At 34.1% G+C, this 20,660-nt stretch overlaps 1 protein-coding gene, 1 long non-coding RNA gene and 1 other non-coding gene across 5 annotated transcripts in view; 1 reads left to right on the top strand and 2 right to left on the bottom strand.

Annotated features, from left to right (window-relative positions):
• LOC118646403 overlaps positions 1-20,660 on the top strand; it is a 133,366-nt gene that overhangs the window by 11,020 nt on the left and 101,686 nt on the right. The gene's annotated exons all lie outside the window — the stretch shown is intronic.
• The window catches only part of LOC105839114, a 33,001-nt gene that overhangs the window by 3,755 nt on the left and 8,586 nt on the right, over positions 1-20,660 (bottom strand). The window contains exon 1 of one of the 2 annotated variants that reach the window (XR_004963950.1): positions 1,046-1,181. The exons of the other annotated variant lie outside the window; for it this stretch is intronic. This is a non-coding gene — a transcript (uncharacterized LOC105839114). Of the gene's footprint in view, positions 1-1,045; positions 1,182-20,660 lie in introns of those variants that run through there. 2 annotated transcript variants of the gene reach the window in all.
• On the bottom strand, positions 15,963-19,460 carry LOC118646406. Its single transcript, XR_004963949.1, has 2 exons — positions 18,713-19,460; positions 15,963-16,229 (listed from the first exon to the last, which is right to left on the bottom strand). It is a non-coding gene; the product is annotated as an uncharacterized LOC118646406 (long non-coding RNA).

A 20,660-nucleotide genomic window follows, 5' to 3' on the forward strand; every position in this document is an offset into this window, starting at 1 on the left:
TTTTTAGACATTACATGCGTCATATTTAAAAAAAAATTCAATATTACATATTATCAAGTTATCTTTACTATAAATGACCAAAATATCAATTTTAAGTTAATTGTGTATTACTGATGTAATTACATTAGTTTGCAGTTGCGTGAAATTATTCATAAAGATTAGTAAGGAATATTATTATATTGAATTTAGTTTAATATGTCATATTCTAGGGAAAAAAATTTAGATATTTTATATCTCGCGTATTATGTGCTCGTCACGTCTCGCGTACGTCGCCGCTCGTCTTGCTCATGGAAATTACGGATTTGTTTTTAAACATGCACGCGCCGTTTTTCGAAGCAGTTGTCCGCAAATTAGAACTATTGTGGGGATTTGAATGGAGCACCGATTGCAGATTGCGCGAGATCCGAAAGTTTCTAAAGTTTTAATGTCAACCAATTAAATCGACAGAAAACCGTGACACAAATAGCTCCGACGCCTCACCGAAGTACTTTGTCCTTTAGAAAAAGGTGCTCCCTATAGGTTCATTAAATGTCCATTTGGTCTATTAATCGCAAATCTTAAGTCTTAGCTTGTGGAGAAAAAAAAAAAATCAATTCCGAATTATTTTAAAAGTGAAGTCTCTTCACTTCAGATAGCGATGGCATATTTCACTTCGCTCATCATCGTACAAGGGCAAACATCAGTAATTAATAACAGTTAGTGGAGTAATGCCTTTGATCGGCGAACATCGGGTAACAGTGGTGTGTTATTGCATTAACACACCGCTGACTTGTTGGCGGATTCGTGTTTCTCGTAATTCGTTGAATAGCATGCCGTATAACGGATGAATGGCTGACACTAATTACATTATCAATCTACCGTCTCTCTCCGCCTCTTTAACCCCTTCCCCTTCCTTCCTTCTTTCCTTTTGTCATCTACTCGTTTGCAATCTAACATTGCCGCGGGCACGTTCTAATACTTCATACAAGCGTCTAATTAAACGTCATGCCCCTCGCATAGTTAATATACCACGTCTTCAAAATGAAACTCTAGAGATAATACCAACCATGATGTGAGCCCTGTATCTCTGATAATAAAGTAGAATTCAGCTTCAGTGTAATTCAGCCGAGAATTAGTATTAGAAATGATGTCCTTTGTGTCCTTACCCGTCGGATACACCAAGATCGTAGGCCGTTTGGAGTGCGGAATGGTTGGCATGGTAGGTCGACCAGCTCTCACCTCGGCCGACATTTTCCTTTGTTCTGCAACTGAATGGAAATTTCACCTTTGAACTGACTTTTCAGATCTCGATATACATTCTGTTTCCTATACGGGTCACAAACTGAGAGAGAGAGAGAGGGAGAGAGAGAGAGAGAGAGAGAGAGAGAGAGAGAGAGGGGGGTGGGTGAAAAAAATAAAATGCAATTTTAATTGAAGATTCTATTGTTGGACCATGACTTTGTTCTTATATCAGAATTCCACTGCGCGCGGGTAATAGAGTTACTACAATCAGGGGGAGAAGGGGAGGGTCTTGTCGCGTAACAATTCATCAATATATGTCATCTCTCTCTGATGAATGCTTTGACGACTCGTTATACTGGGAAACCGAGTGACGAACGATTTTTATGCTTCTTGTGTTGGAATGCGCGATTTTTGTTCGTCGCTCGGTGGGCTTTGGAATCGATAGCCGGTACTCGTAGCTTCGGTTTCAACGTACGATTTGCACGCGCCGGGAATCAGTTGGCGATGTTCGCGCTTCGTCAGAGACATGGAATTGCTGCCATTGCCCGCAGCGCACAGGGAATCTTCACAAGAATCGAATTTCTTCGCGTTTTCCATTGTCGGATTTATTTGCTTACCTGTCGGGATTCAAATTATTCGGGCGAGATGATAAACAACGTCATGTGATGTCAAATATTTTTATACTCAAGGCAATATTTATTTAACATATGAAGGAAAATCGCGAATATTTCTTGAAAATTAAACATTGAATTGTATTAATACTGAAAAAAATATTATCTATTTAAATAATTAAAGAAATAAAAACTCATAGACTTTCTATATAAAATTTATTAAAAACGAATCTAAGTTAATCTAACGTTATTGCGTCTTGCGGAACAGTATAATGTATAAAAAATACATCAACGCTTCTAGAAATCCTAATATATATGTATGTATAACTTGTAAATATTTTGTACAAATGATTTATGTTAAAGGAAAAGAAAAAGAAATGTAGTTTACTATGCTAATTTTGAAACTCAATTTCTTAGATGCTTATTTTTGATATGTTGCGAAAACATTAATTGTTACGAAATATAAAACAGTAACATAAAAACTGCTATACCATCTGATAGAAAATGTTTTCTAGTTTACTTTTATGTTTTGAAAGTTTGGTTTCTAGTTTTTATTTAAAAAATACTATCCAAAAATAAAGTGATATACTAGTATTGGTGAACTTCCTTTACTATTTATTTTATTGCTATTTTGATATAAAACGTAAACACTAGAGTATATTTTTATTATACAAATTATTTTGTAATGTTATATAATTTGATACAGAGAAATGTATATATGTATATACTATATTGTGTAAAATGAAATAAGAATTTTTTAGCGCGTATTAGCTATACATTTTAGCTTCGTTATCATTTTCCTTCACATTAATATTTAATCAGCTCCAAGGGAAGAAAATGTAAAACGGGTTTTCTCATATCCGATGTATATAATTCATAGTTGCTAGAAAATTATCTTTATATCTTTTCTTTAGTGATGCTAAAAACACTTTAATAATATCATGTAAAAGAGTTGCTTAAAATACAGGAAATTCTTTCTACACTTTGTTCCTAATTTCCCATTTTTACTGAATGTTGATTTTACAGAATTACATAAATTCTTAAATAAATACTCGTAAAAATACGAGACAGAATCTCTTAAAAAAAATCTTTGAATAGCTTTGGTTTTTAAAGAATTCCTTTTGCAGATATATTTTTACTTTTTATAGAATTCTTTACCCGACATATTTTGGATTTTTGCTTTAAGGATGTTTGGTTTTACAATACTAGCTAAAAATTATTAAAATTTAAATATATTAGGCATCTTAGGTTTAATTTTTCCTAATAATAAAAATTGATTGTAAATTTGTGTTTGGCCAAAGTTTGGCCATGAAATTACAAAAAAAAAAAAAAATAATTAACAAAAAATTTGGCTATAGTGGTCTATAGAGCGAAACTAATTTTGCTGCAGTTTTAAATAAATAATTTTTATACAAGTAAATAGATCTGAATAAATTTTTGCATGAATATTTAGAATTTTATTAGTATATGTAAAAAATTGATTGACTCGCAACACAACTTTCTCATTAAATTAGTAAATAAATACTGAAAAACGTGTAGTACAAGTGCATAAAAATTAAGAGAAAAAAATTATATATTTTAAGCCAATAAGAAAAATGCGCTCAAATTTTACACAGATACTTAAATATATTAATAAAACGATCCATGACATTTTTATATTTTTAGTTACGTGAGATTTAACATATACATTCTTAAGTATCGTATTTTTTTAAGTCTAGAACAATTCCACAAATGCTCATAATTGTACTGTCCTAAGAGAAAATATTATACGAGGCTATTGTTCGTTTTCGAAATCTAGACGCAATAAATAGGACATTAGAATTACCGCGAATTTGCGATATCGCCAAACGTCAAGGGCAGATAATGCGGGATAATGCGCGCGTGTAAAGGATTACCCAGGGGTGGTTAGGTCACAGCACAAATTATGAAACGTAGTTAATTTTGCGGCGGCATGAAAATTCACGAAATCGTGTCAATTCTGTACGTAGCCGCAACATTGTCAAACTTTATCGATCAATTTTCGTGACACAGTTCGCTTTAAATTAACGTACGTTCAGAATGTCTATATTTTATGTGGAAAGGTCGACCGTTCGATCGCCAATTTGGAATCGGCTTGTCGTCGCGTATCTTTCCGCCATTTCCAAGATGCGATCTGTGGCAGATAGGATTCTCATTAGTCTCCCGATATTTTTTGCGAATTCGGCGAGTACTTTTTCCCCGATCGATTTTATCTCTTTTTGTTAGGCCACCCTTATTTTTCCGGCGATGTTGTCGAATATTGCTACTATAAATCGCTCGGGGGTGTATGTATGCTTTGCTTAGACGTGAAGAAACCTCAACAGAATACAATACTCACGGATGGGTAGGGAACTGTTATCGCATCTTGAAGACACAGCCTCGAAGACACGCAAAGATTTTTTTACGCTGGGGGAGAACTTGATCGTTTGGTTAAGCTACGCAGTATCTCGAGGCAAACCAAATTAAAAGAGAGAGAGAAAGAGAGAGAGAGAGAGAGAGAGAAAATTGTTCTCAAACAAAAAGTGAAATTAGCTGGCTTTTCTCAATTATGAGGGATCATGAGAAACGACGCCGGCGTTATTTATAAGGTCAGAATTTATCTGGAACTCCTAGGGTGAAGGATGCCTTTAAAAGATGACAGTGGGAAATGTTGCGTAAATAAATATATCTGTTTAATATCCCAGAAATATTTACCGACAAAATACAGAGCTTTGCATGTTTAACTTTACGACGTGTATCTCCTGGATTTATATCCTGCGTATAAAGTTTCAAACTATCCTAAGGGAAGACGAGACGGAATAAAGTCGATCTATCAGTCTCTGCGAAGTCGGTATTGCGTGAAAACTTTGTGTTTTAATAAAACACTCTGAATTTCGAGATATCGCCGCTATCAGATATTAGGCAGCTTTCGTGCGTCGAGTTAGATTGTCCTATCGACTTCCGATTTCTTCCGGCGGAGAGAAGCAACTTGTATCCTCTTGATGCACGTCATTCTCGAGAGCCTACGAGATTTTCTGGTTGCCAGAAAATGATAGTTACGACGTGCCCGCTATCTAAGTAGGTCGGTGTGAAAAGTCTCGTTGCGCGGAACATATTCATGTGAAGGAAATAGTCAACTCTCGAATCCTTGGGCTCTGTACGATCGATCGCATCGAGAAGCAAAGTATCGTGAGAGAATCTTTCTACGAATACCGAAGCATGTCGGTAAACTCTCCGCGCGGAATTGTAAATTTAAAGAACGAAACATGTGAAACGAGAGACAATCCGCAGTCACGTTGAAAAAAATATTCTTGACCTCTTTGTACTTTGTTTTTTTGTAAGAACGTGAGAAAATTATTGCATTATATCGTATTCTTCTTTTGCTAAGATTGTTGAATTTATTTGAAAAATTACGATATTATTATATCATTAATTGAACTTTGAAATAAAAATATAGGAAAATTTCTAAATTGTTCTAAAAATAATAAGAACTTGTAAGGGGATCGGAATGAATCAATTTGAACAATTTAAAGCGTTTGTTTTTAATTTTTCTTTAATTATTCTATATGTTTTTTTAAAAATTATGTTTCAGAAATAAGTACGAAAATATTATCTTGACAAATATGTTTTTAAAAAAATTTTACATACATTAAAGAATACACTTAATTTTTTAAATGTTAATTTTAATAACATTTAACATAAGCCAGTTTATGTAAATATCCTAAAGTTTTTAAAGGTTACAATTAAATTTTTACATTTGGAGCACATTTATGATTAAATAATAATGAGTTCCCGTGTAAATATCCGAGTATAAGGATATATTTGGTCACTGGGACATTTACTTTTGTGCGTATGTTCCATGACTGCCCGCCGCAGCAAAGGCAAGTGCGGGCTAACAGCTCTATCTGCATTTCCCACATTTTGGCACGCTATCGGAATACGAGCGGTATGTATGGCCGTAGGAAGTTGGCTAGTATTCCATATTGCCTCAACATCATGGAATGCCGAGGTATTTACGTCGCTTATGTGTACAGGTTTCTCGTGTGTTCCTCGGTCTCGAGACAGGCGAGATGTTTGGTCCGGGTTTGCATACGGCGTCGCACCCGGCGGATCCCACAGCGAGATATACTCGCGTTTATGCGCATATATGCGCGAATGTGAGCCCAGGCATCTCCGCGCCTACGGTTTACGTGTACACGAAAGACACATGCCACATATATGCGACGCGAGGGAGGATTAGAATCGCCATCACAATTGCCTATCCGTCCATCTGATCGCGTTCGAGTGATTTCTTGGGAATTGTAGGTTGGAATTTTCATTTAAATATCTCGAAAGGAGGAAAAAATATTTTCTAATATAATATAATTAAAAGGGAAAGAAAAAAATTTTGAATAATTATTATATAAACTATGTAACTTTCTTTTTCGCATGGTAAATGTTAATTTCTTATCAATTTGAGAATATGCTGGCTTATAACTTAATCGTAATGTTTTTTAATTTCTGAAATAATTTGCTAAATATATATAGTGCGGAATTCCATAGCGCCAGATGGAAAGTTGGATACAGGAGCAAAAAGAAAAACTTGTTTTTGTGGGCGGCTAATATAATTCTCATTATGTCGGTCAGATTTTATTCGTTTCTAGAGGAGGTCACTTAAACCGCGTCATTTATCATGCGCGCCATTAATTAGGGCAACCTCGATCATATCACAGATAAACTCACGATTTATCCAGCCTACTCTCTCACCTTCTGCCACTTCCGCTCCACGCTCCCTTGTTATCTTCCTTCGGGTCACGAACACGAAACCTCCTCTCTGACCTTTAACTACATAATCATTGAAATTAGAACTTAGAAACCGCTAATTCGCCACTCCTAAGTTGGAAGTTGAGAGGTCGTGGTCAAGGCTTAGCTAAACATTTTCCAGGTCGTACACGAGATCCATCTACTAAATGTAGATCAGGAATGCGAAATTGCCCGATTGTTTACTGGCTTTAACAACAGTTTCTTAATTGGTTCGCTTTCAGCGTCATGCTGCGTCATGATGAATTCGTGCCTCTGTTAGTGGAGTTAGGAAATGCCTTCTTGTCGAGGTGGTTATCAATCGTAATTGCTTCTCTCGTGAGAGTCTCATTAATTTCTAGTAGAAGCATTAGCCTATTAATTTCCCGTCTACCGAAACAATCGTATTCGATGCAATATTCTAAATGCACGCCATGCTCTTTGAAGATTGAACTTCGGGACGTTACCTGAGTATAATCTCGTTCGAAATTGCCGAGACAAAACGACACGGGGAAACCTGAGCATGACGTGAGGTAAGAGATCCAACGTCTTTGGCTGTACGATTCCCAGAAATACTTTTGTTTTCTCTACTTCTTTCGCAATATTCGGGAATGAACTAAAATATTGTTTGCCAAAATAATGAAGAAATATGTGGAACAAAGTTAATTGAAGTAAAACGATGTAAAATAATGTTTTAAAATGTATACTGAAAAAAAGTATTTGGCATTTGTAATTATAATTACATAGTAAAATAATTACTATGTAATGTAATAATTACGTAGTAAAATAATACAGTTATGAACTCCATTTTTATAATTATTGATATAAAATATAATGACTTTATAGTTCTATCAATTATGAACAAATACTATCATAATTTTAAATATAATTAAAAGATATCGAAATATGAATGGTAAAAATAAAATAACCACTTTATGTATGAATGCAATTGCAACTGTATTAAATGTAACTATTTTTTAATATTTTTGCTTATTATTTAAGTAGCAATAATGTTTAATAGCTTTAACTTTAAAATAACTATAAATATATACTTGATATCGCGTGCGAAAATAACTAAATTATATAATTAAATTATATATTATTGCAATTATCTTTTTCCTCTCACGCAGTACAATATCAGATACGAAAATAGATGTAAATAAAATTTGAATGTTTGGAAGGTAGATATTTTCTATCTTTAGTTTCAATAGAATTCCTTGGTGCATGGATAAAGAGTTAACAGGATTTCATTATGTCTGTTAAAAGCATATCATGCTTTGTGCATGACCCAATTGTTAGTTTTTAATTTCGAGATCGAAAGATACGTTGATAAGCAATTTATTTTTAGTCTCTCGAAGGTTTAGTACGAAAAAGTATTATGCTACGAAAATTGAACGAAAGCCTCGTTGATGCAAAAGATACAGCTTATTTCACACCCTCCCCAGCGGGAACAGTCTCCATTTTCGACATAAATATCTATATCCATTTCTCTTTTCTTGTATCTTTTCTTTTATGTGCTTTGTGCGAAGTACATAAATATCTTTTAATTTTTAATGCGTTTGTTTGTCGAATCTCTTTTGATTGTGACAGACAGCATAATATTCTCGCAAAAATTCGTACAATGTATTTCACTGATTTCGAGAGAATTTCATGCGCTGCAAATATTTTCAGAAAAAACAATTGTGAATAAATTGCATATGTTTTCCAAATAATTATATTGCAATTTTTATATTAAAAAAAAACATATGAAACCGTGAGCCGCAGGTTATTTCTATCTCGGAACATAAAGTTACCGCTGACATAATATCAATCTATCTTTGTTTCTCTGTGATCGACTACTCCTGTTTTGGGTCGCATTGAAACTCACATATTTTATTCTTTTAGCCGGAATGAAATACAGGTATTGCGAGTTTTATGTATTTCGGTCAATTGGAAAACCACATAACTATTAGTTTACCGTTCACGATATATTCTTCGTATGTCGAGGAAAATAAACGTAGAAATGTTTACATGCCACAGAGACGAAATAGAATATACCAGACAATAGCTGTGTTCAGCAGTAAGAACAGCTCTGCTATTGTGCAAGATTCTTACATGACTGCCGGATCTAAATATATAAATTAATCTTTCAAGAATCTTTAAAAATCTTTCAAGAGTATAAAAGCTGCTTTCTTTATTGAATGCCAATAAATAAATAACAAATAAAATGAATAAATGAGGGAATAAGTGAGTTTATAAAAAAAAAGAAGAGAGAAAGGAATTACTTTATAAATAATTACTTAAACATTAAATGAGTTATAGAATTCAGTTTTATGAAAGAAAGCAAATGCTTTCGGTATTATAATACATCTTTTATCTTTCCGTATAAAAAAGAGATGCTCGGTTATGAGATTTATTGTGAAATTACTTGATTTTTCGTCAATATTTGCACTTGATTACATTTTCATTACGAAAGCGCGAAGTAGAACTCTATCGATCCGATAGCGTTAGTGCTTAATAACTTCTCCATCAGATTGAAAGATCATAAAGCTTGTCGTAATTTTTCACGTTCGCGCCTCGTGATTCGTCGACGTGCCACGCCGTCGATGTGACGTGCTAAATACATACGCAAACTACATGTGAGTGATAATGCGCCGTGACATTTGCCTAGAAAGGCCGTGCCGTACCGAAAATGACGTTCAAAGAGTATGCACAAACTAAATTTATCCCAAAGTGGCGTGTCGTTTGATGCATGCGCTTCCAAAGTATATTTAATTTTCTGGTGATAGACGGGTTAATTATGAACACGATCTAATCCAAGTTTCGAGGTTAACGGTGAAAGCAAGGCATTTTTGGGCATACAAAAAAAAATTGATTACAAATATACTATATATACGCGTCGACGACATCGATGGTATTGAGAAATTATAGATTTAAATTTAGTAATTTCCATTGTTTATTTGCAACGGACAGGTACGCGTTGTAGGATGCAGTCAATACCAGATGTCATTCCAATCGGAATAACAACAGTTTGCGAAGCAACATTAAACATCGCGTGAAATTAGCGACGTTATTGTCAAACTTTCCAACAAGGAGCGTCATGTAAAGTTCAACTAATCACGTATCCGGAGCGTTACTGCGAACTAACTTACAAGTTAGATATTGTTACCCACATCTGTACAAGCAATTGGCCCTTAAATTTGTAATTGTGAAGTTTCATTGAATAATCTTGCTAATTTTAGCTTCATTGTGGAATATCTAAGTTAGCTACCGTGAGTCCCGCGATGACATGATGGCGTATATATTTTTATGGCAAAGTTTTGGCTTTACAAAATACATAAAATGCCCCCGTTAAGCGCACATTGTTTAAGCTGTGAGAACTTTTTGATCTGTGTATTTTCATTAACGAAGGAAAATATCAAAGAAGATTAATATTTATCGCAGCTTTCAGTTTTTATGTAACTTCGTAATCATTTCCATAAATTAAAATTCTGTTAAAATACAATCTGTTTAACATTAATTCAAGAAGCTATAAGACAAAAAATTATATTACACTTAATTATACATTACATTCATATTGAATTATGTTAAATATAAAAAAATGTGCATATTGTGTACATGCATGCTATGCGTACATATCTCTCTCTGTATAAATATTACTCTTATCGTAAATAATTTCTCTATTACACACTATGTTGCATGCTACAATACACTTGAGATCAGAGTAATTTTGACGGCCCACGTAACCCTTGCATTCTCCTCTATTAGATGTTCGTAAAACGCTCTCCGAACCATTAGATCCCTAATGGCTATCAAAGCCATTAAGGCTTTCCTAATGCGTCACACCTTACTTTGAAAGGAAAAAAAACGTTTGATTAATTGGTTGAACGTTTATGCAAGTTCATAAGTTGTAAAACTCAATCGCGTGTGACAATAAAAACGAAGTCGTTGTAAAAAATCGTAAAAACGAAAGTGGCGTAAATTGGACGACAAAAGATTTACGTGGTTTACATCATGAAGATAAATGGCGAGAAAAGACGCACATGGCGCATTATAAAAAGTTGCGATGACTTCTTTTCCGTTACTCGAACAGTGTAATCTTTACTTTTTTTTTTTCGGCCACATTTTCCCCCTACTTTTTCTATCTTTTGACGAGAAGTTATGCGAGAGGAAGAAGAATTTGCCGCGTGCATTGCACATTCTTGAATTTATATTCCAAACGTGCTCCTTGCTCTCTGAGTTTCCGTGAGCACCCTCACGCTGTACTCACGCTGAATTTATTCAAGATAGAATCGCTACATTACGTCCGACGCTATTCCGCTTTATGAGTAAACTTCTTGTCTCGTGATATCTAGGATAATATAAGATTTTTATTGCACAACTTAGGGGTTTTTATTTTTTTTTTTGCATATAATAAGATCAGGAGACGCGGTGGCATTCCGCGTCAGCTGTATGCCCCTCGAGAAATATTATCGTACATTCTTTCCAGAGAGATGGTTACTTAGCGGATATTTTTGTTACCTAGTTTAAACGTCTCAAATTAGGAAAGAATACACCCTGGAGGAGGTTACTTGAAGGACATTTTTATTACCTAATTTAGCCAATTATACTTACTGCATATAATATTTTAATGATATTGTGCGAGTTTCGCGCTAATTAAGAACGAGTTACTTAAATTTATTGTACTTAACGCCACAGTTTGAATAATAAATGGCTGTGTATGGACCAGAAATAGTTTCTGCTGCAACTGCGCCCTTGTGTTTCGTGGCAGTTGTGATATTCATAAATATTTGAGGTGCACGAGGGATTATATCGTGTATCCGCCTAATCGATTGGCGCTATTCCAATTCTCTAATAAAGTATCGATTGCTCTCTGTGAATATCCTGATATTTTTCCGCTTCTATTTTCGTGAATTAATTCGATTATTATAATTTATTAAAAATTACGGACGCGCGAATTTACTTTATTTACCATTCTGGAGGAAGTATTTTAATGGAACAATTCCAGACGCCTTCTTACATTAATATTTGTCGTCGGTGTGGCTATCTCGGTGCCTTGGAATTCCTTGCTGCGGACATTTTCACGGAAATGCTTTCTTCTGCGAGAATAACTCGCGTCAAACTTTGCGAAACAACTAGTTTCAAATGTTAACGAGTCGTAATTATTGCATGAACGCGTGCGATGTTAGCGTGTAGGAAACAAATTGTTACGGTTTGTGCGAGTAATTGTTGAAGTACTTTTTGTGCGTAAAATTAATGAACCCATTTCATCTGCAAGCTATATTAAATGAGATAGAAAGTGAATTGTGTTAAATGCTGTGACGCGCAAAAAAAAAAAAAACGTTAATGCAGAATCGTAAAATTCACCGCGACAAACTTGAGAGCTGGCTTGCACGTGGTCGAATTGTTGTAAAACTGTTTTGAAAATTTATGACTTTCGCCAGGAACGTGTATATCTGTTATATGACCACCCTGTTGTTGTTCGATTCATGGCTGACATTTTTGTCGATAAAGTACGTGAAATGTTAACAGATCCAGTCAAAACCTTACCTGAATTTTTACAGACATATATTGAGAGAGAAAGAGTGAGAGAGAGAGAGAGAGAGAGAGAGAGAGAGAGAGAGAGAGAGAGAGAGAGAGAGAGAGAGAGAGAGAGAGAGAGAGAGAGAGAGAGAGAGAACTTGTGAATACAGCATAATATATTTTTATTCTGATTAAGTATTTTGTATTAAATATTTAAAATCGGTTTGAAAAATATAAGATAATATGATACTTGAAAATTGCAAAAATAAATGCTAATTTAAAAATAATTCTACTTTATGACTAATTTATGAGGCTGGTACGTACAGTTTGAAGCTTTCAGGGCTTGCCATGCACTCTCCTTTATTTAGATCCGGCGAAAAAGGATACATGTTACAAAGTTTACGTGTGCAGCATACAGTATAACACTGCACTCGTAGAAAAACGTGCGGACTGACATACGTGGTAATTTTTCCCAAGCTTATAGAGCGACGTTACTTTCCGCACGTGTCTTCCCCCGTCTTGCTTCTGGGGGCCACTCGTACAGTATTTTTCACACTCGGGTTCTGGATATAATCCAGCAGAGAAATATTGTCAGCCAAGTATGCGTCGGAAGTATCAAATTTCGCGTAACTTGGATGAGAAACCGATTTGTTACACTATTATATTGTACTTGTCATATTGCATGCCAGTAAAACTGCTATTTAATATGAGCAACCAACCGTGCCACGGTACATAACGTACACTTTAGTTCTTACTTCGGTTATTTTACGTTTGTCAAAGAATGTACAGAATGCGCGTTTTGCATAAAGAGTGACGACGCGGTTTACTGCGCTGAGAAGAAAAAGTTAATTTGGCCAAATTGTTCAACTTGATTAAATTTCTTCAATTCAAATAATTATGTATATAATTTAAATACATAAAATACTTTAAGTTTAATCTAAATATTTATACTTGACTAAAATACATATACTTGAATTGAAATAAAGTTGAAAAATTTAATAAAAATTTTTTTCTCAGCGCTTGATTAAGGGAGTCAAGTCTAGCTTTTTCGAAATGTAATATTCTCCGCGAAAGGAACACGTATGAAAAAGTGTGTGTGTGTGTGTGTGTGTGTACACGTGTTAGGTGTATATTACATTTTCGTTGGCAGTATATTATATTTTGTAAAAGATAGATTAGTTTTTTTTAGAAGACAGATTACGCTAGAGAATAATAGAGATAATGTGTGAGCCGCGAATAGATTCAATCGAGCGAATATTGTCGAGGTTTTGCTCGCAGAATCCGTTCACTTTTTAAATCCGCGTTCTCATCCCTTTCCCTGTCCGTTTCAGGACTTTTCTCGTAGATTTTCTGAAACTTGTTTTCACTCTAAACGACATTATATCTCCGGCAACGGAATCTTTCTTGTTTCCATGGAAGTTTCCAATTTAGACTCTCGGGCGAATCTCATTCTAAAAATTTTGCGCCGTTAAATGCGCCGGTATGAAACTTTACAATCTATTATAACACTTAGTGCCTTGTACGGTCATTAAAACGTAGCGAAACACAGTTTTTTTTTTCCATAACCGCGGTTTTATCGTAGAAATTTCCCGCGAAAATGCGTCGTTGATTTTAATAAAAACATGTATCTTGCAATTTCTGCCTCTTTGCGGCTTTGATATCAATTTCCCCTTTTCACAATGTGATATCATAAAAAAATATGAACGGAACCATCTGCTGTGTTGCTATTTATAGACTGTTGCAACTGCTCATTATTGTAATGATATACATAGTCTTTCTGTGTTTCCACAAAGAATACCACTTGTGAATATGATTTTAACTTTTTCCAATTCTCTTTTGATCAACATACGAAGTTACACATTTACGAGTCCACTTAAACATACCTCGGCGTTACTTCCTCGTTAACCCAGATCACTAATGTGGATTTATCCGGTGGCACATGGCAGAACCGTGGTAACGAGAAAATGTGCTTTCGTCCAATCCTATTTGATCGGCTAACCAAATATAATTAAGTCATAGTTTATTTATTATTATACTCCCTTGTTCAACGTAATTTTGTATTCTAATTATTAAATTTTTCTCGCATAACTTTCAGCACTTACACCTCGCTGAATTTTTAAAGTAGATCTAGTCTTAATTTTCTTGCCACTTTCACAACTTTTGAATATTTAAATTTAAATTAAATTTATGTCATATAATAAAGCGTTTTCATTTTGCTTATGCGCGTGTATGAGTTAATTAGGAGGTAATCTACACTCAGGAAGGGACATGATTGTCAATGCTTTTGAATTTTTTTATATTAGATGTTTCTGTAATCGGTTTTGTAATTTTTATAAAAAGGAAATTAACGCGCACTATAAGAAGAAGCTCTTATAATTTTGTTCAAACTTGCATATGAATATAAAATTTTATAATTTAATTGTAATGGAAGAGTTACATTAAATTGAATTAATGAACTAACTGCAAAGAGATGTTCCTTTCTGTTATAAATGAAGAAATAAATATAAAGAATTTTCTATTACTCTACGTTTTTATGTATTACGACAGCTGCACTTGTACTGCTTAATTATCTTTGTCTAATAAATAGACAAGAGAATTGAGTTAAACACAGTTGATTAATTGACGTTAGTCGGAAATAATTATAATAAAGAAATGATTAAAGAGTTCCAAATCATTTATGAGAAGGTGAAAGAGGACTCTCGCTTTCTCGTGATTTCACGTCGCTCGAATGTGAAGTAGTAGTACGGTGGATTTCCAGTTATGCTTTTGACGCCATTCGATAAAATGTGTTGCTGCAACTTTGCGCGTCATAGCGATCGCTAATTGCGACTCAGACACGGGTCGCGGGAGCGTGGGTGTTGACGAATAAGGACGAGAAATATTGACGAATGTAGAACGAACGACGAGGGTTTGAGTGCGGAAGTCGGGGAGATCGAATGAAGGAAGGCTAAAGTACGAGCGACGAAGGGGAGGGGGGAAGAGAACTGAAACACTTTGCTTGTGTTGGGAATAAACGAAAATGCTTTCACCAATATACGTATGCTACTAAAGCTGATATGTTCTCACGTTTCGAGCGACACACGCGAAGGTCATATTACGCTTTCATACTAATTTCGTTCACCTGACTGTGATTAATTAATAGTGTTTTTGCTTAAATATTTTTACACAGGCAGTATAATTTTCTCATTTGTCTTTTTTTTTTTTAAATAAAGCACCGACATCTGGTTTAATATATATGTAAGCTGATATCACTACGCGGTCTTTTGATCCGGATATTATACCATATGGTTGCGGTTTTGAGTAAAATTTCTTGCTTAGAGACGATGACTGTGGTGTACGGACTCATATACGAACGCTATGATTTACGGCAAGAACTTTCGACAACTTTCAAAAAGCATTCCTAAGGCGTAACAATGTGAAGTTTGAGACTATGGTAGAACTGCGCGTGTGGTGGTGGGAGTTCGAAAGTATTTATAATATGATGATATTAAGGATTAAGTTACCGAAGAATTATGACGATAGTATATTTGTAAATCGTTGGGTTTTTTTCTATTGTCTTTTCTATAACGTTTTGTTTTATAGTTTATTTGACGTCGAAAATATGAAACAAAAGTTCTACATTCGCGCATTCGATATTCGCGTGCTTCGTACACTCGTGACTCGACATCTGCAAATATTTTCTCCATTTGTTGTTATTTTAAAAATTTGTTTATTCGTAAGGTATTCACGAAAACGGAAACCGGTAAAGACAAATATTTTTAATATTTTTGTTTGAAATAATCTGAAGAATGGATTGGAATTTTTACGTTAAAATAAAATAAATAGGAAACGAGGGTGCATAAAAGGGAACACTTTTCTTCATACTAGTTTATTTAGTTCACTTTTTTCGTGTTTTCCTTTTCCGCATAAATTAGTAGAATTTAATATGTTTTAATACAGAGCTTTTTCACACTTGATCACATTCTCAGCTGAATCAACGAATACGTATATTCGCATTATTTCGGATGATATACGCAAAAATTTCTCCTTTTGCCGCAGGGGTTCTGTTATCAAAAGTCTCGCAACAGATCTAGAGGATTACATCTTATTTCTTCTTATTCGGTGATAACTTTTCCCTCTCTGAAAAATGTGGAAAAAAAGTCGCGTTACGACACACACATGGTGCGTTATTTATCACCAAAGGACTCGCTGAATAATCGTTACGCATCTAAGGGCACGTCATGAAAATGGATGATCGCGATCTATCTGTTGTGTTACAATGGATCATTGCCATGTCCGAGTTTTGGAAGAAATATAATTAACCTGTAATTTATACATATCATTATCGTGGCATGGCTATCTTTACATAAATGAGTGACCATAATTTACGAAATCCCCTTCGGGGTTTATATGTCGTTGTACGGGATAAAAGGATGTTAATCCGAGCTTATACTATTAACTATAATAAGCATTTAGAAGATTTTGAGATAATATTCTTTTAATTTGAATCATTATATGAAGTAAATCTTTCTTTAAAAATTATGTAAGAAACTCCGAAAAATTATTATTAAAAATATATTTAAAATATGTACTTAAATGTGTGATTGTAAAATGTTATCATTTTTTAGATTTACAGCATTTAAAAATAACAGACAAAAAATAATTATTAAAAAAATAATGTAATGTAAATTTAAGTAATATAGAAACCCGATACACAAAGATTACGTTGCAACAGTGTAAATTATAGTAATTATAATTAAATCATGAAAAATGTTTATGATTTAACAAAGGATAAGTGAATGATAATTTTGATTTTTCTTTAGAGAATAATATTCGTGAAGTTTATACATTTTTCCTAAAAATTTTGACGGACAATTTGATCGAGGAGTCAAACACATTCGGTAAATTATGCGATAAAGATCACAATGCGCAGGAAATCGCGAGAGATCAGCGATTCGTATCACATTCGAACATTCTCGGAATTTAAGGGGACTTTTCTTTTATTCTTTGTGTTTCCGCCAAGGTTCTCAACCCATCTTACAACGTCGCGCGAAGGCTTTGCTCTTCTTGAAAGATATTCCGCGATCCAAAGTAGATGCTGGAAACAATTCGCGATCTCCCCGAGGGTTTTCTTAGCTATTTGCATCGAAAAGATGAGGATTGAATTTAACGTTCGTAAATTTTAAAAAGAAAAAGAATATTTGAAATTAATTAAAGTCTAAAAAGTCGGGAAAAGTTGTATTAATCCTGAAATGCTCCTCGTATTTTTCTTACGTTACATTAGGATGAAAATTTACCTCTTTAATTAAGAATGTTTTTTTTTTAAATTAAAAATGTTAAATACTTTTTAACGTTTTTTTTTATAGGTCGCGAGGTGTTGAAAAACCGACAGTAGATAAAATTAATAGTATTTTAATGTAAAAAGTTTTATTAAACGTTATTTTAAGCTAGTGAAATTTTAATAACAAAAACTGAATGCTTCAAGTAGCACTTGATTGAAATTTTATCTAGTAACGTTTCATGGTTAATCTTGCGTGTGATGTGATTAAAACAAAATTGTAAGACATACGAAACTTCATCGGTTTTATATTTTTTTCCTACTTTTTAATATATTTAAAATAGATATTAATATTCGCCATTCACACCCGAAGTACCTAAAAATATTAAGTGGGATTGTCACAACTGCCACGGGGAAGAAAGTTTCTTCGACTTTTCGTTTGTTATAACGAAGTATGGAACTGTCGTCGAAGTTTGAGAAACTTTCGTCTTGGAGGTACATATTGTACAAGAGGCATACGCGCTTCTACAGTAGACGCAAATTGGGATTTAGGTAATGAATGCTTTATAATATAATACGATTGTGTAATTTAACAATTCTGCTTGTTCGCGGTTTGAGGGATGTGATCGGGTTTCCCGTCGGCCATGCTACTCTTTGACATCGTAACGCCCGAGGGATTAGTCCATTATCGAGTTGCATGAGGATTTTTCGTGCCAAATTTGATGGATGGTCCTAAATTTGGCGCTGACGTTAATTCGCTCTGTAACCGTCCGTTATTCGGGCGTAACTCAAACGCATTTTTGATAAACGCATTTTTCAATTACACGAGCGGTGCACCGAACTATGTTATGGTGTAGCACACAAAGAATTCTCTTTGCCATTGTTTTTATCAACTGGCGAAGATACGATTGTTATATTAGTGATATCAGAGGTCACGAAATAAACGGTTAACTTCGTTTGCAGCGATTTCACGTTTCGATATCATTGCGCTTTTTACTAAATTGACGTTTTTTCAGGTAGAGTATTTCGCTTTTTTCATCCGTGAATCCGGGAATAGAACTTTTAAAGCAACGCGACAGCCATTGATGGGGAAAGTAATATCTATGCGGTTTCGTTTAACTTGCACGAATTATTTATTAGTGAAAAATAATTTGTCTTTCCTACATATGTAATAATTTTATGTTTTATCGCGTGTGTTATTTTTAATATTTTTGCTAAATAATTTTATAATAACTTTATCTCATGTTTCACTGCACATTTTTATTTTTCCCAAATTCTTTGTGGTAAGGAAAAAAGAAAAGAGATTTTGAAATCGCTTAGAAAATAAAATTTCACGATACGTTACCATTGTTTCGTGTCACTCATGCGTGTTGTCCCTGTTTTATTATTTTATTGTCTACACAACAGTTTTACTCGCGGAATGGTACTTCTCTATGCAAAATGCAGAAGCAGTACGGAAAACAGAATAGGCGAACGTTGCATGCGGGACGTGAAACGAACCGCCGCATAATAGCCGACGAACAGTTTAGTTTATCTATTTGTCGCCCCCCCTTGCAATCCGCCGTTTTCTATCTCTCACCCGAGAGCTGCTCCCATTCTGCCACGTCGCACTTGGTCGTTGCATTTTACGATTTCTGCCATCATTGGCATCGTCCGTCCCTGACTTGGCATATTATCTATTATTTGTTATATTTACTGGCTTGGTACTTGGTGGAGCTAGTTTACAAAACGATATTGACTACCGGCACAATAGGGCGTTATTACTGCAGTAACGTTGGTCAATTGATGCGACAATGGTGTTGCTATTTTGCATAAACATCCTCGCAATGAAAGCTAGATTCAAAAAGCTCATGAATCTGTTGTATTGCGCGCTCGTTATTCACGTTTATTACCATGTGTGTTATTATTAATTATAATGGATATTGCATGTTACATTTTTTATGGAATTTTACAAATGTTAACAATAGAAAGTATAACAATTTTTTTTTCGAATTCTAATTTGTTTCTATATATACGAAAAGAACGGGTTTGCCGGAATATTTAAAAATTTAGCAGATTTAGCTAATTGCAAATAATTGAAAATAATATTGTTGCACGGAGAGAATTTCTCTCGTAAAATTTACCTTCAAAATCTGGTAATTGTGGGATAATGTATGACCTCGAGGAATTTTGCTATATTTTTTAGTAAAATTTACTATACTTTTAGCAAATTGTATTAAAAGCATAGTAAATTTCATTATACTTTTAGTAAATTTTATTAAAAAGTATAGTAAAATTCCTTGAGGTCACACATTATCCCATAATTACCAGATTTTCACAGTAAATTTTAAGAGAAAATTCTCTCCGTGTGGATATCAAAAGAACGATAAAAAATGCAAAATTAATGCAGTAAAAAATTGTGATATTATAGCATGCTAGCTTAAGCGGTCTATAAGATTATTTTGATGGACTATCAAAAAAAAATTTAGATCTGCGTTTAGTTAAATTTTTAAATATTAACAAATCTGTTTTTTTCATATGTATAAGTTAATTCTTTGTAGTTTTATACTGAGACTACTGAGGTGAATATAGAGATTCACGTTTTTCAAATATCCGCGTTTTCCGAACGTTTGAAGCAGAACGCGATTATAATTAACACACCGTATTTATTAAATCTTTGTAAAATTCTTCAAATCACAATGTAATAAAAAAAATTGTCATATTGTGTTATGAGAATAGTTTAAAACATTACAGTTAAAATATTAAATATTGATTTATTAAATGGAATTAATTCGATAAGGTCATTGGATGTTTAATGAATGTTTAATTCGATAATGCGATAATTACAATATTGTAGTGAACACGTATTTGTGCAGAAATGATTAATTAAATGAACGATCGACATAATTGGAAGAGATGCGCAGGAACGGGGATTTAGTTTCATTGTCGGACTACAAACTACTTCGAATCTTAATGTAAATCGAGACGAAGTGACGACAACCGAAGGAAATAGCGTGTCTACGAAAGCGTACTTGAGGGACAAAGAGCTTCCCTTTCCGTGATTTCGATTGACCTCTCGGTGCTTTAATGTACCTTCGTTTGAGGGAGTGAACGCTCCGGGTCCCCAAATAAGACGCCTGTCTTTCCCTTTTGATACTGTATCGTATAAAAAAAAAAAATTGTTACTCTTAATAAAGTAGGGTCTTTATATTAAACATAGAACAAAAGAAATGTTGTAACAAGGCAAAGATACTTTTGTACAGAATATACGTTGATATAACATAGTTTTTATATTAAAACATTTTATATGACGA

The sequence above is a fragment of the Monomorium pharaonis genome, chromosome 6 (genome assembly GCF_013373865.1).
Source record: "Monomorium pharaonis isolate MP-MQ-018 chromosome 6, ASM1337386v2, whole genome shotgun sequence".
NCBI lineage: Eukaryota > Metazoa > Arthropoda > Insecta > Hymenoptera > Formicidae > Monomorium > Monomorium pharaonis.